Source organism: Choloepus didactylus, chromosome 12, assembly GCF_015220235.1.
Source record: "Choloepus didactylus isolate mChoDid1 chromosome 12, mChoDid1.pri, whole genome shotgun sequence".
NCBI lineage: Eukaryota > Metazoa > Chordata > Mammalia > Pilosa > Megalonychidae > Choloepus > Choloepus didactylus.
This window is the reverse complement of record NC_051318.1, coordinates 89,491,734-89,507,511: the sequence shown is the minus strand read 5'-3', so window position 1 is coordinate 89,507,511 and position 15,778 is coordinate 89,491,734.

The window sequence follows — 15,778 nt, the reverse complement described above, 5'->3', positions numbered from 1 at the left end:
ACTTTATGGAAAGACAACATGAATATTTTACCCCATGTTTCCCCAACAGCCAGGTCTGAGACAGGGGGTAGGAGGAGAAGGGATAGGAAATGCTATTTGGATTTTCTCAGACTTGGAAGTGTAGGATAGGGTGCAGGAGGGTGAACAGCCCCCAACTCCTGCTTTGTTTTTGTAACCCCTATTTCTTATTTCCTTCTTTTCCCATTGGGCTTTGCCTTGTGAACATGCATCTAACTGGCTCATTGATTTATCAGGTCAAGTGTAGTGTCATTTTTTAATAAATTGGGAAGGAACTTCCACCACCTTTCGTACATACATACGCAAATACACACCTACACTCACACTTATTCACACGTACCCACACTAGTAAAAATGCATGTTCACACTTGTGCACATGGAACACACAAAGAAAACGGACATATGACACGTGTAGCTACATTCACAGTTCATTAGCACAAAAATGACTCTGCTTTCTGCAATCTTCTTTGCTCCTTTGGGTTCATTCCTCTCCTCCTTCTATTTTGAACAGCTATTCACTCTTCTCAGTAGGATGATTAGCCTAGGGCAAATAGAGAAGGTACCACTCAATCCTGTGAGTAATAAACAAGTAGAACTTACCTGAAGAGAAGATAACGGCAGAAAATGCAGGAAAGAGCAGGAAATGTAAATATTTCAAACAAATTTATGAAATTTATGAAAGAGCTAGAAAAGACAATGAAATTTAGACAGCTACCCCATGAGGGCATCAGTAAGTCCTGCTCCAGGGAGCCACCAGAGCAAGATTCTAACTCATTAATCCTTATATTTCCTTGGAAACAGAACTCATTAATCCTTATATTTCCTTGGAAACAGTTCCCAAGGTAAAAGGATGTTATCAACAGCTTCATTTGATGGCCAATCTATAGCCACACCCTTTGCCCTATAATTTGATAATTCTCTCCCTTCTGAGGTGTTAGCTTGAAACCAGAAACTTGAAACACACACGTGCATTGCTGCTTGCCTCTTGCATGACCAGGTTTGCACACTCTTGCACTCTGGCACCACTATGAGAACACGTTGGGCTAGCCCCCTGGGGAGGCCATCATAGATCAGCCAATGGCCAGTTGATCCCTACGAGAACACCTCAGAGACAAGAACAACTCAGCCTCAGACTTGTAACCTAAATAAATAGCTGCTTTAAGGCACTAACTTTTGAGGTGACTTGTTATACAGCATTATTTGTGGCAATAGACTACTGATGGAAAAACTGTTATTTTGGAGTTAGGGTGCTGCTGGGACCAAAACAAAACAAAACAAAAAACAAACAAGCAAACAAAAAACTTAAAAATGTGGCACTGACTTTGAGAGCAGGCAGTGGGCAGGGGCGGGAAAATAAGTCAGGAAACTTCTACAGGAAGTTGGAAAAAATGGCACCATGGATTATGTAGTGAAAAAAATTTGGTAAAATTGTCACCTGTGGTAATTCAGAAGATCTGTTAGAGTTGTGAGATAACATCTGCATATTGACAAGGTTCTACAAAGAAGAGACGAGTTAAAAAAAGTACCTGGCCAGGTTGTCAGCAAACTTAGAGGGACTATAGAGGGACTAGGACTTCTTGAATGGAAAATAAAATTGTTTCTCATGCCTAGTTTCTCCAGTCAGCAAGAAGTTCTCAAAGTAAAATACAGGGTGGGGCAAGGATCCAATCAAAGATTTATCTTCTGGGCCTTTAAGTAAGAACCTCTGAAAGAAATAAAGCAGAACCTAGAAAACCCTCTAAACTAGACAAGCAGGCTATTAGAAATCTTAAGAGCACTGTTTCACACCAACCTGACTTGGCTCCACAGCAACCTGACTTGCCCCAGTAACGGTTATTAAGCTTAAAAAGAGATAGAACTCTGAAAGCATTGTGGGTGCTGTGTTAGGCAGTTTGGATTCATGAGAAACTCACAAAAATTTTGAGGATCCAACACTGGCCAAAGACCTGCAAGCTTGTAGGAAAAGAAATAGAGACTGTTCAAAATGTGAGACGACTTCTGTCTGGGTCCCAGTTTCTACCCCAGGAAGCAGGCTGAGAACTTTGCTCAAAGGACACAGAAGTGGTCAAGAGAGTAGAAAAGTAAAGACATCACAGAAGGTGGAGCAAGAGTCAACACTGAGAACTTCATCCTGAGGGGCTGCACACAGTCCAGCGAGCGAGGCTGGCACCTAAATGAAAAACCTTCCCCTCCCCTGGAGTAGGAAGTCTGGCAACATTGGCAGAGCCAGATTTCAAAACTGCTATGAGTCAGTGATGTTTATATGCCTTCTGTTGTCCTTTTTGAGTGAGATTGTCTACTATGATTATTCTGTTCTTTCTTACCCTAGTACATTAGGCTTTAGAGGGCAAATAGTTTGTCTTTTTCATTCATAGGTCTCCAATTCAAAGGAACTGCATCCAAGGAGCCAGATTTGGACCTGATGCACTTTTTAAAATAATCATATAGCCACCTAGCCACCTTTTGTTACTATTTTCATGGACTATCTTTTCCTGTCCTTTAAATTTCAACCTCTTTGTGTCTTTGTATCTAAAGTGAGTCTCTTGTAGATAGCATATAAATGGATCTTTTTCTGAAAATCCATTCTGCCATTCTATGCCTTGTACTTGGAGAGTTTAATCCATTGACATGTGAAGGAATTTCCCGATGAGGACTTTCTTTTGCCATTTATTTGTTTTCTGTGTGTTTCATATCTTTTTTATTTCTCAATTCCTCTATTACTGCCTTCTTTTGTTTCTTAGTGGTTACCTTGGAGATTACAGTTAAAATGTTAAATGTATAACAACTGATTTTGAATATTACCAACTTAGTTTAATAGTTTACAAACACTGTTTCTGTCCTCTTCATCCACCTCCCTTTATATTGTGATTGTCATTGATACATCTTGATACATGGTATGTACATTAACATAGATTTATAACTATTGTTTTATGCATTTTCCTTTTAGATAATATAGGGAAAAAAGAATTATAAGCCAAAAGTCTGATAAAACTGGTTTATATATTTACCTATGTTGTTAAATATAGGTATTCCCAGTGTTCTTTTTCACATGGCTTTGAATTACAGTCTAGTCGTTTCATTTCAGCCTGAAAAAAAAAAATAGCATTTCTTGTGGAGTGGGTCTACTAGTATCAAACCCCTCTTGCTTTTGTTTTTCTGGGAATGTCTTAGTTTCTCCATTATTCCTGAAGGATAGTTTTGCAGGGTATAGAATTCTTGGTTGACAGTTTTTTATTTCAGCACCACCTTCTAGTTTCCATGCTTTCTGATGAGAAATTAGCTGTTAATCTTATCAAGGACTGCTTGTATGTGACAAACTGCTTCTTTCTTGCTGCTTGCAAGATTCTTTCTTGGGTTTTCTCCTTTGACAATTTGACTATACTAAGTTTATCCTTAGAAATAGATTGAGCTTCTTAGATGGGTGGAATTCATGTTTTTCATCAAATTTGGGAAGTTTTTGGTCATTATTTCTTCAAAATGATACACATTTGATACACATTTTGAGTTGAAATGCTGGACCTTAAGCCCGATGCTGTGCTTAGAAGAAAAATTTAGGGGGCTGCAGGGACTGTGAAGGGGAGTGTGATGGTTAGGTTCATGTGTCAACTTGGCCAGATAATAGTACCCAGTTATTTGGTCAAGAAAGCACTGGCCTAATTGTTACTGAGAGGAGATTTCATGGACTTAAATCACCATTAAGCTGATTGCATCTACAGCTGATTATACCTACAGTCAACTGAGGAGATTGCCTTCAGCAATGAGCGACATTTCATCTAATCATTGGAGCCTTTAAAAGAAGTGATGATTTCAGCAGTCAGAAGAAAGAATTTCCTTCTCTTCTTCAACTGGCCAGCATCTCCTGGTGAATCCATCAAAAACCTTCATCAGAGTTCCCAGCTTGCAGTCTGCCCTATGGAATTTGGACTTCTGCATCTCCACAGTTGTATGAGACAATTTTATAAAATCTCATAATATTTACAGATATCTCCTGTCAGTTGTTTCCCTAGAAAACTCTGACTAATAAAGAGAGTGAATGTATTTTGCATGTAAGAAATAAATGAATAAATGAAAACAGAGTATAGATATTCCACTTCTGAATTAGTTTCCATTCTGATTTCTGCATCAGTTTTGTATTGCCACACACAATGTAGCATAACAACCACCCAAAAACCACTGGCTTAAAACAACAATCACTTACTGAACTCACAGATCTGCAGGTTTGTGATTTAAGCTGGGAGTTGCTCCTGATCTTGGATCTTGGCTATCAGCTGGCTGTGAGCTAGGGCTCAGGTTTCTGGGGGTGATTGGCTGGTAGGAGCTAGGTGTGCTTGAATGATCCCACCTCTTACACATGCCCCTCCCACCCTTCGAGCAGGCTACCCCCAGCATATTCTCACCGTTATGATGAAGGCACAGGAGCAGCAAGAGAGCAAGCCTCATTGTGCCAGGGGTTTCCAAGCTTATGCCTGCATCCACCTGCTAACAACTGATTGGCTGAAATAAGTGACATGGCTGAGCCCAGAAACAAGGGCTTGGAACTTCCATATGAGCCTACCATAATTCCCAAACCGTGGTCCAAGGAAACTAGCATCTTACAAGAAATTATCATCTATTCACTAAAAAAGGGTTCTGGGGTCATAGAAATTTATGAAATGATGCTTATTACATCCTCTTGTGGAGACACAATATACATTAACCTACTAAAGACTCTGAGAAGTCCTGTGTCAGTTTATCGTGGTGTACCTGGTGTCTCCCACACTTATGTAACCAAGAAACACATTAATCACAAAAAGTGTACTACATCTTGCAAAACAAGTGTTTCCTGAAGCAAGCAGTCTGAGAAACACTAGTCTAAGTAGTGAAAATGTCTCGTGATATTTGAATCACAATGAGGAACTTTAAGAGACCCAGACACTTCCATGGCACAAAGAAATAAACTCTACTCTAAGTGGAGAAAACTGAGTCAGAAAAGTTAAGCAAGCCTCAAATAAAAGGGAGTAGCCAAGCTGGGATGCATACCCAACAGTATTCCAAGCAGCCAAAACCTTTTATCTTGCTACTTGTCAATGGTGAAAAGTCAGATACATGACAAATGGCAGGCAAAGCAGTGCAGAGAGATACACTGGTAACTGGGAAAAGTTTTCGTCCTGGCTTTGCCACTGACTAAGAACTTGAGCAGGTCACAGACTCTCTTAAACAGAAGAAACTGGAAACACCTTCCTATATGCCCCCTGCAGTTCAAAGGCTCTAGAAAATATTCTGGTGAAGGGCTCTTTGGAACTCAAGAACTCTCTGAGGAGCCCCCACCCAGTCATAATAAAAAGGACCTAAAACAGCCTTGCTGTAAAATTGGTCCTGAAGACAACAAATTTATTTTTAAATTTGATTATTTCAATCACTTATGGTATTTAACATACCCTTCCAGCCTGAAATGGATCCCTCACCCCTACTAATTTTCCAGTGAAATCTCAGTGGTATCCCAGTGAGAGTGGGTTAATATTCTGAGGAAATACAAAACCTGCACTGTGGACTCTGATTTTAGAACACTCATCACCAAGGATGGTTTTCTTCTTCTAGTCTTAATTTTTCTTTCAGGTTGTCAGCCTGTTGAACTACATTAAGCTCGGTCTTGACTTGCCTTTCTTAAAAATTTCTTTCTCAACAGCTTTCCCTTTGTTGGAAACCATGAGAGGCCCGGGAAAGGGAGAGTCCACAGCCCATGGCCTCTCTGAGTTGGCACTCTAACCGGGGAGACAAAACGTGAAACAATAGGAGGTCGTGTCAGTTGCTTTACAGATGGTGGTGGTGGTAGCACAACCTTGTGAGCGTGATTGATAGAACTGAATCGTGCTGGAGGAAGCACCCGAAATGCATTTGAGTCTCTAGTTCCCCTACAAGAAACAATGTGATTCCTGTGTTTTTATTGCCACCCGTGGAACAGTACATTCTAGAATTGCTTCCCGGTGACAATGGCCTTTCAAAGGGCTCTGGGGGACTCTAGAATAGGGCTTCTCAACCTGGGCATTACTGACATTTGGGGCCAGACAAGTCTTTGTTATGGGGCCTTGTAGGATGTTTAGCAGCATTAGATGCCCAAGATGCAAGATGGCAAGATCATCCCTTTCCCCCACAACCCCCAGTTAAGACAACCAAAAACAACTACAGACATTGCTGGGCAGGGGACTTGGGGGACAAACTCACCCCCCAGCTAAGAACCATTGCTTTAGAGAATGAGAAAAAATTTTTCTTAAAAATCGGTCCCCCATCACTACTACCACCAACAAGGAACGTCCCTGGGCTGCCAAACTTCCCTCCATATCCCTGCCCTTGTGTGCAGCTGAGACTTCTCAGCAGCTGTCAGTGTTTCAAACTCCCTTCTTCAGCAGCACTCTCTTTCTATTCCATTTGCACCCCCCCACTCCCCAACACAAATTTGCTGCTCCATGCACCAGAATTTAATGCTCTTTATTAAGCATCCCATAAGGAGTCTGTTCTCCATCACTCTTTTGCAATTTGGGATGAATTTAGTGGCAATGCTGGGGAATTTTCCAGTGGCGTGACATGGTGCCACATTTGGAAGCCTCACTTCCCAACGGTAATCAACAAGGGTTCACTCCAAAGCTTTAATTCCTTCCCTCTTCAAGGTGAATTCTCTGTGGACCCACCTAAAATATATATCCCAAGACCTCCACTTCCATCTCTATTGGGCTGGGGTCAAACTGAGAGTCTTAAAAAATTCTTAGTCTCAAAAACTTAACATCATCTGCTTAAAATCGCAAAGGTAGCAGGTATCTCAGAGACCCAGGACTCAAAGGCAGGTGCTCTTTCCTTCTCCACCACATCAACCACATTGCTTCAGATAAACTAGAGACAGTGATTTGGAAACACCAAGAAGTGCATTCCACATTTCCCCCCAACCCCCCTCACATAGCAGTACACACAGGAACATCCTTCATGCCTACAATACCAATCGATATTCTCTGATACTAATTTAATCTAATAAACATATAATGTTTACTGTGGGCCAGACACATCTTCATTTAATTCTCCTAGCGACCTAGGGGTAAATTCTTTTTATTCCCACTTCACAATTGAGGAAACAGGGGCACAGAAATGTCTGCAACTTGCCCAAGTTTTCACAGCTAGTAAGAGGCAGGGCTGGGACAGCGCCAGCGGGCTTAAATAATTACCTGCTAGTCCTTTGGAGAGAAAGGAACGAGGGAGAGAACAAGAATAAGGCAGAAATAATATTCGTGGCATCACTGATTGCCCAAAGGGAAGTTGGCCCCTTCGATTCCAACAAGGAACACAGCAGTGGAAAAGCCACAAAGAGGATTAGCACAGAGACTAGAAGGAATGTGTCAACGCTGAGCACGTTCCTTAAGGAAGCTGGAGGGGAAGGTGCTGTCAGAATGAACACATCAGGATGGCTTCCTTCCTTGACAGATTAGATCTGACTTCTTTTGTAGATACGTCTTTGTGTTAACAGATAAATGTGTCACAGTCAGGGACATAATGGAATTTTGAAAAGCTCCCCACCCAGACTCCTCTTCCATCATCCAAAATTGCTTTTAAGGCCATTCATTGGTAGTAAGCACCAGAAAATATACTCTGAACCCTTGGAGATCATTCCATCTGGAGGCAAGCCCATCAGGATTGAGCATAAGTTTCACAAGCTTCATTTGCAAGAGGGCATTTCCATTGTCTACAAACCCTTTTGGTCCATCCTTGGCTTGATTTCATGGATTTTATGTTGCTGAGGTTTTTGGGTTTGGTTTAATGTTTCCCTCCTAATAAAAATGATTAGTGGAGAGAGGTCTTCTATGCTGCAAGAACACATCGTAGGATGTTATGTATTAAAAACTGGCTCAGGATCCAGGTGTCAGCTTTTTCTTATAACTCAGTGCAGAGCTGACTCCAGTTCTCTTTGCTATGCTCAGACAGGCCTGTAGAGAGTGAAATGTCCATGTGTAGCATTTTCACGAAATACTTAAATGGAACAGAGACTAGATAAAGGGATACAACTCACTAGTTTAGAAGAGACCATAGCTCAAAAGCACATTTCCAGCCCTTGTCCTTTGCTACCTGACCTTAGGCTCTTAACTACTCTGTGCCTCGGTTTACCCACTGGCAATACTGAAATGGTATTAATAATTGCATGCTTTCTTCTTACCTAATAAGCAATAAATCAGGATGTTGGAACACTCTGTAATTTTAAAAGATATAAATCAAGCACAGCAAAATATAGAGACGATCAATATCATCACCTTGGGTCAAAAACAAGATTTAAATTCCAGGCTCCAGGGATGAAAGGCTGGTGGGTGGAAATGCTGTCAGTTGGCCCGTAGCTCTTGTCACCATGTTTAAAATGTTTGCCTTTGGATCAAGGAGTCATTAGTGAAAGACTACCTCACGGTACAGTAGCATCTTCGTAATAGCAAATTGACAAAAATGGAGACAGATGGCTGCTCAGCAGCAGGTTTTTAAAATGAATTTACTGTTTATGAAATGTGCTAGATTGATGGCACCAGTGACTGAGCCTGCTGCTTTTGGGGAGAGATCAAGGCGAAAAGGACAGTAACTGGCAGCCTCTCCTCCATCCCCCACTACCCACCCCAATCCCAGGCAGGAGGCTGGGACTCTCTGCCAAGTCCCCAAAGAGGAAACAGTACCTGGGCCCCTTGTGACACTCACTGGAATAAGAGAAAGATTCAGCACATGTATTCCTCGGGTTGGCTGAGAAAACACTAGTGAGTGCAGGTTGTGTGAGGGCTGGGGGGTATTGGGCTTTTCTCCTGGTTATTGGGCTTGTGTTCATTTCCTGGGAAATGGCAAGGGGCTGGGGAGAATGCCTTTCCCAAATAAGAGCACCCACTAAATCAGAGACGTACAACAGCCATGATTCCATCAACCTTAGAGAAGACAATGGTTCTATTCACATCCCCAGAAGTTTGACAAGCACCAACAATCATTTCTTCCGATGTCATATTCTCATCGATCCCTTGTCCCAGCTGCACTGGGTTTTCCGATGTCCCCTGCAGTGGCTGGAAGTTGTACGTACCCCAGGAAAACACGTTCTCTTGAGGATTGCTTCTGAGTCTCCTGAGGATCAAACCAGAATGATTTTAAAGGTTACCTTCATACTTGGTGTTCTTGTCTCAGGAATTTTTTTTTTAATTTTTTTGTACATTTTTATTGTGAAATATATATACAGAACAGTGATAACTTTCAAAGTACGATTTAACAAATAGCAAATTTCGAAGAATGTTCTGGGTTACATTTCCACAATTTCAGTTATTTCCTTATGTGAAATATAAACTACCTACAGAAAGGTGATAACTTTCAAAGTACGATTTAACAAGAAGTTAGGTAATTTCAAAGGATGTTATGGGGTACAGTTCCACAGATTTCCTTATTAAGAAATATAAGATGCATACAGAAAGGTGACAACTTTCAAAGTACAATTCAATGAGGAGCTATAGAGCAAATTTCAAAGAATGTTATGGGTCACGGTTCCACCATTTCAGTTATTTCCCTCTAGCTATTCTAATACCCTAGCATCTGAAACTATGCTTATTTATATAAAGATTTATTATTCGTAATCCTTTGTTAAATCTTATCTTGTCTGTTGCTACCCCTTCCTCTCGTTTAATCTCTTTCTCCATCTTCAGGGGTGTCTAGGCAGTGACCACCCTAACTTGCTCATATTGAAAAGGGGTGAGGAATATTTTTGTGATACACATAGAAATCCATTATGGTAATGGATGGACAGACTGACGGGTAGAGGGTGCACCCCTGAGGCTCTCAGCCAAGGGAGTCTCCAAGTCATAGGGACAGAGAGTTCCTTGGTTCAAGCCACTTGTACTTGGCAGCAATCCTCCTGAGACACACGGGCCGGGAACTCTGACCACTTCTGGAAGCCTCCAGCGCCTGTCCCCCACAGTCCCTTCCAGTCTGAGCTGCTCCCTGGATTCCAGCTGCCGTCCCTGTTGCACCCAGGAGGGAGGCTCCACAGGCCAAAGCTGGGCATCTGCTGGACAGGGCTGGCCACCCAGTAGGAGCTCTCTCCAAAGCTGGGCTATGGGACCCACCAAGAGAGCCATCAGAAAGGAGAGGCCCCAGAAGCCCAGAGCCACCCCAAGGGCAGGCAACAAGCAGGAGCTGTGAGGTTGGAGGATCGCAAGAGGCTGGAGGCAAGCTGGTGGAGCAGGAGGTGGGGGAGCAGTCTCTCCTGCCCACCCCCTCAGCCCCCATCCAGAGGGCCTGCATGAGGTCTTGCTAAACGGCTATACAGCTGGTTTCCAGTCTCCCTTCCTTCCCCCATGGACCTTCTGCTTTTGAACCAGGTTAGCCTTAGCACCTTCCTGTTTCTTGCATCCCATAAGATCCTGACACAGGCACCATGTAGCTGTAGGCCAGGTCAGCTGGAGGTGAGGGTCAGTGCCCAACGTGAGCTGAAATGGCTGCTTTTAGCACTGGGGCACGGGGTCTCCTGGACAGCCTGTGGTTAGAGATGGGTTGATTTTTCCTCGGTTCTCTATTTTGTATGGAGGTCAACAGCCCTGGACCAGGCGCTCCAGTTATAAAGGAAGACAAGAAATGGCCTCAATCTCAATAGTGGTCTGTAACTGGAACTTCCAGCCCACAGGTCTCAGGTTACCAGGCAGCTCTCAGAACAAGGGAGTCCCACCCTCAACCTTTCCAGTCAGAGATTCTGGAAAAACCACCACTGTTAAATAGACATCTCCTTCTCTGCCAGGGGAGCAACAAGTGCTTAGGAGGGTTTAGTTATACAGACGACTAAGGAGAGAAAAGTAGGTTTAAATGTCTAAAGCAAATCACTGAAAGGTTAACTCATCAACTCAAAAGGGCCCCAACAAAAATAAAGGATCAACAGGAAAAAGATGAATGCACTAGGATATTACAAAAAAACTACAAAAAAAAAAAAAAACAAAAAACAAAAAACAAAACAAACCCCAAAACAAAAGCCACCTTTTAAATGGTATATTTCTGACACAAATGCAATTCCACTGTGCCGAGGTATGAACAACAGGTGGGAAGAGGAGATTGGTAGAGGCAGATTCTTTTTCTTTTTTTTCTTTTGCAATTGTACCAGTGTGATGGTTAGGTTCATGTGTCAACTTGGACAGGTGATAGGACCCAGCTGTCTGGTCAAGCAAGCACTGGCCTAACAATTGCTGCGAGGACATTTGTGGCTGGTTAATAAACCAACACGCTGGTTTATTAAATCATCAGTCAGTTGGCTGCAGCTGTGACTGATGACTCACCAAAGGGCATGTCTTCCACAATGAGAGAATGCAATTGGCTGGATTTAATCCAATTAATCAGTTGAAGACTTACAAGTGAAACAGATAGAGGACCTTCACTTCTTCCTCAGCTGACCAGCGAAGCGTTTCCTGAGGAGTTCGTCGAAGTTGCCGGTTCATTTCCTGAGGAATTCATCGGACATCTTTCTTGGAGTTGACAGCTTGCTGACTGCTCTACAGAATTGGGACTCATGCATACCCACAGTCGCGTGAGTCACTTTTATCTTACATTCATAGATACCTCTCACTGATTCTGTTTCCCTAGAGAACTCTAACTAATACAATCAGTAATGATATTTAATATAGAAGGACTAAGCCTTGGATTAAAAGAGATTTTCAGACTAGATTTTTAAAAGATCCAACTATATGCTGTTTACGAGACATATGCTTGGATTTAAAGACACAGATGGAAAGTAAAAGGATGGGAAAGATAGGTACAATGTGCAAAACACTATCCATAAAAAAGCTGGTGTGGCTGTATTATCTTTGGAGCTCCCAAGTTTTCTGAAAATTAAAGACTATCAAACATGAGCTCTTAATCAGAGATCAACATAAGAGTCAGGAACACCAAGCAGATTTACACCCCCCAAGGACGTCACAAATTGGAATGACAAGATTCAGAACCTAACATATCTGTGCATATGTTTAAAGAAAAAAGATATAAAAATCACAAAACGAGCAGGCAACAGAAGACTTTTTAAAAATGGCCAGGCTGATTTGAAAAAGAAGTAAATACATTTAGAAATACAGGTGACTGCTCCCCTGGGAATAGCCTAGAGAAGGAGGGAATGGGGGTGGGGAGAGGTGGCGGCAGGGAGGCTGCCATTAGCCCCAAACACACTTTTGTGTAAATTTGAAAAAGATGCCCCTTCTGGGCAGACAAAACCCCATGCTTGAGCTTATGCCTCTAGCAGCAGTGAGTACAGTCTGCATTGCCACCCTCAATCCTCCTCTTGGCAAGGTGTCCTTGTGCAGTTAACAACCTGCAAACCCTTACATGGCACACACAGAAGAGAGAAACAAAGAAAGAAGAATGAAAAGAATCACGGTGAGAGAAACAGAAACTGAGAAAGGGACAGAGAGGGAAGGAGGAAGAAAGTGAGGATGAAGGAATGGGAATGGGAAGAAAGGAGTATCACAAAAAAAGAAAAGGTGGTCAGATGCTTTAGACGTTTCTCCATGGCCAACCCAGGCTTGCTATCATGGAGAGGCCAGGCCAAGTGGTTGCTTTAATACATTGAATTAGATTTAACTCAGTGCACCTGTCTTGAGGACTGACTCTTGCAATTCTCCATGGTTGACGCTGTCAACACAGAGCTGGGTGATGGATGTCTGACCTTGGGGGCCTGCTGTCCCTTGGGGAGAGCACAGAATGAAATAAAACAGCTCTGGAAGCTCCCAAAAGCACACGTGATTCACTCTGAGCAGAAAGGCCTATTTCGGGCAAGGTCATGGAGGTCTCGTGACTTTGTTAAGCAATTAGAAATTCAAGCGTTGGCCAGAACAAAGCAAGCAAGCAACTAAGCAGCGGAGCAAGAGCTCTTTCCTGTAAAGCACACATTATGGAGGTGTCTAGTTTGCTACAGGCTTAATAAAGATGCCCAGCGTCTTGTATGGCATTTTCAACTGTTGCAGTCGGTGAAAAATTAAAACTGTTCGAAATACCATTGGCCGGGTGGCCCGATTTGGGAGGTGCCTGAGCACCTTGCTTGCCCATTTCAAATCTGCCACACAGCTGGACCCTAGTAACATCTTGTTATTTCTGATTCTCCAAAAATAGCTTAAAGGAACCCTCTCTGGTCATTGTCAGCTCATTTCTTTAATCCAGGAAATACCTAACAGGCAACTGAGAGCTAAATCCTATGCACATGAGCCTGGAGAAGTGTGGATGTTTCCAGGGAGAGAGATGCTAAAAGAGGGAGGAGGTCTTCTAAAAATAAAACACCCTCAGCATGCTTTTATTATAGCTGGTGCTCCAAGGTCATGTCCCGGTTTTTTGTTTTACTCAGTCATTCAGTCACTGTACATTTACTGAGCTCCTGCCTGAGTGTTAAATACTGAACCAGGCTTTGCAGATGCAGCAGTGAACAAGCAAGATTTAGTCCCTGTCCTCGAGGAATTAACCATCCCATTAAACGAATAACTGCACAATTAATCCATTACCTACTAATCATTATTAAGTAGGAACAACAAGCATTACTGAGCTGAAGGACAGGGTTCTAGGCAGGTGTTAACAGGGGCAGCAGATCAGGTCTGCAGGGCACAGCATTTAAATTGAGCCCTGAGAAATGAACGCATTGGCCAGCCAAAGAGGTGGAAAAGAGTGGGCCAGAAAAAGAGAACAGCCACACAGAAAGCCTGAGGGCAGTATGGCTTCCACTCGTGGGGTTACATAGTCAGGCTCTGAAAAGTCGAGTTAAAGTTAACCATGGATGACTATCCTGTAGATTGGGTCACGGTTTTTCTCTGTCTCTGTTGTCCTTTTTAGAAACACCTGGAAAGAAAGACCCAGTCTCTAGCGGTGTGAGCCGGCTGCGACATCTGGATCGTTCGTAGATGCACCAATATAAAAATGTTAACCTTCCAGTTTCAAACCACACGACCGAACAAGGCTCTGGTAGCCCCTCCTCTACCTTCCCAGCTCCAAACAGAGCTGCAGCATTGCCCAAGAGAACCCTCTGCCCTCTTGGCAATGGAATACAGAGCTTCCAGTAACTTCCATTAGCTTGAGCTTGCTGACAGCTCACCTAAGGCTGCCCTGCCTTTCTGTGGGAACAGAGCACAACCTTTTAATGTTAATGCCATCAGTTGCTTTTAAGGAGGTTAAATAGCACAAATGGCTTCAGTATATTCTCTTTGCATCTATATCCCTGCCATTTAATCATTTTAATGCCTTTATCGTTCATTTCAATCAATGAAACACAGGAAAAGGGAATGCTAGGAAAGGAGAATCCCAGAATTCACGTAAGTATGAGTAATAGCCCTTAAAAAAATGTATAAAAGAATTTGGTTCTCTCCACCTCCCTCCTCCTTGTCAGATTCAACTAAAGGTACACAAGAGACGGAGTCGAGGTGTCCTTCTGCCGGTCACCACATGCAATTTTGCAGCCAGAGGAAGAAACAGGGGGAAATATTTCTGTTTCTGGGATTGTAGGAATTTGAGGTAGAGCATAGTCCAGGGAAGGGAAATGAGTTCTGTCCTAGGCTGGAAGCAGAGTACTGATGACTCTGAGGCTGCTTGGGCTCGGCAGGGAGGAGACGTGTCATCAGCCAGTGATGGGCACCGGGTTGGGGGCAGCCCTAGCAAGCGTGCAATACTTCCTGTTCCGGTTTGCTGAAGCTGCCATTATGCAAAATACCAGAGAGGGAATGGCTTTTATAAAGGGATTTATTAGGTTACAAATTTACAGTTCTAAGGCCATAAAAGGATCCAAACTAAGGCCTCAACAAGAGGACACCTTCCCTGAAGAACAGCTGATGGCGTCCAGAACACCTCTGTCAGCTGGGAAGACACATGGCTGGCATCTGCTGGTCCTTTGCTCCCCAGTTCTTGTTTCCAAAAGGCTTCCTCCAAAATGTCTCTGGGCTTCTGTCTCTCTTAGCTTCTTTCTCTCAGCTCCTGTGCATCTTTGCTTCTTTTCCCAGGGCATTTCTCTCCAAGCATCTGGGGGTCCTCACTTAGCTTCTCTGGGGCAAACTCTGGGCTGCATCTCTTAGCTTAGCATCTCCAAATGGCTTTTCATTCTGCATCCCTAAGCGTCTGTTGGCTCTTAGCTCTCTTAAAGCCTCCAGTGAACTAATCAAGTGTCACCCAGAATGGGCAGGGTCACACCTCCATGGAAATAATCTAATCAAAGGTTCTCACCCACAACTGGATGGGTCACATCTCCATGGAAACAACCTAATCAAAAGATCCCACCCACAAATAGGTCTGCCCCTCTAAGAGTGGATTAAAAGAATATGACTTTTGTGGGGAACATAATATATTCAAAACAGCACACTTCCCCAACTCTGGCTGAGACCTGGAGAGAATCCACAGGACTTTTGGACTTGGGCAGCCTGTGCTTGACTTCTGGTTTAACTGCTTACCAGGTCTGCAATCTTGGAAATTGAACGCACAGGGCCAGATTGGGGTCATCCATCTGATCTTCAGGACCGCATCAGATTGGGTTACTAACATGTCCTCTGAACAGGGGTAAATTTTCCTGGTCCACAGCATCCTGTTGGCTTAATTAGTCAGAGGGTCCCACCTGCTGCTGCAGATCACCTGCTCACTGGAAATTCTCCACTTCTCCTTCTGGGTCTTTCTGTAGGTCTCTACAGGGTAGCTCTCATTTCTGCTGGAGTCACAGGCCTGCCAGGCTGAAAGGGATGTGCCACTCCAGGAAGTGTCACATTTCCCCAGCACTGCCCAGGGTGGAACGGTCCTTACC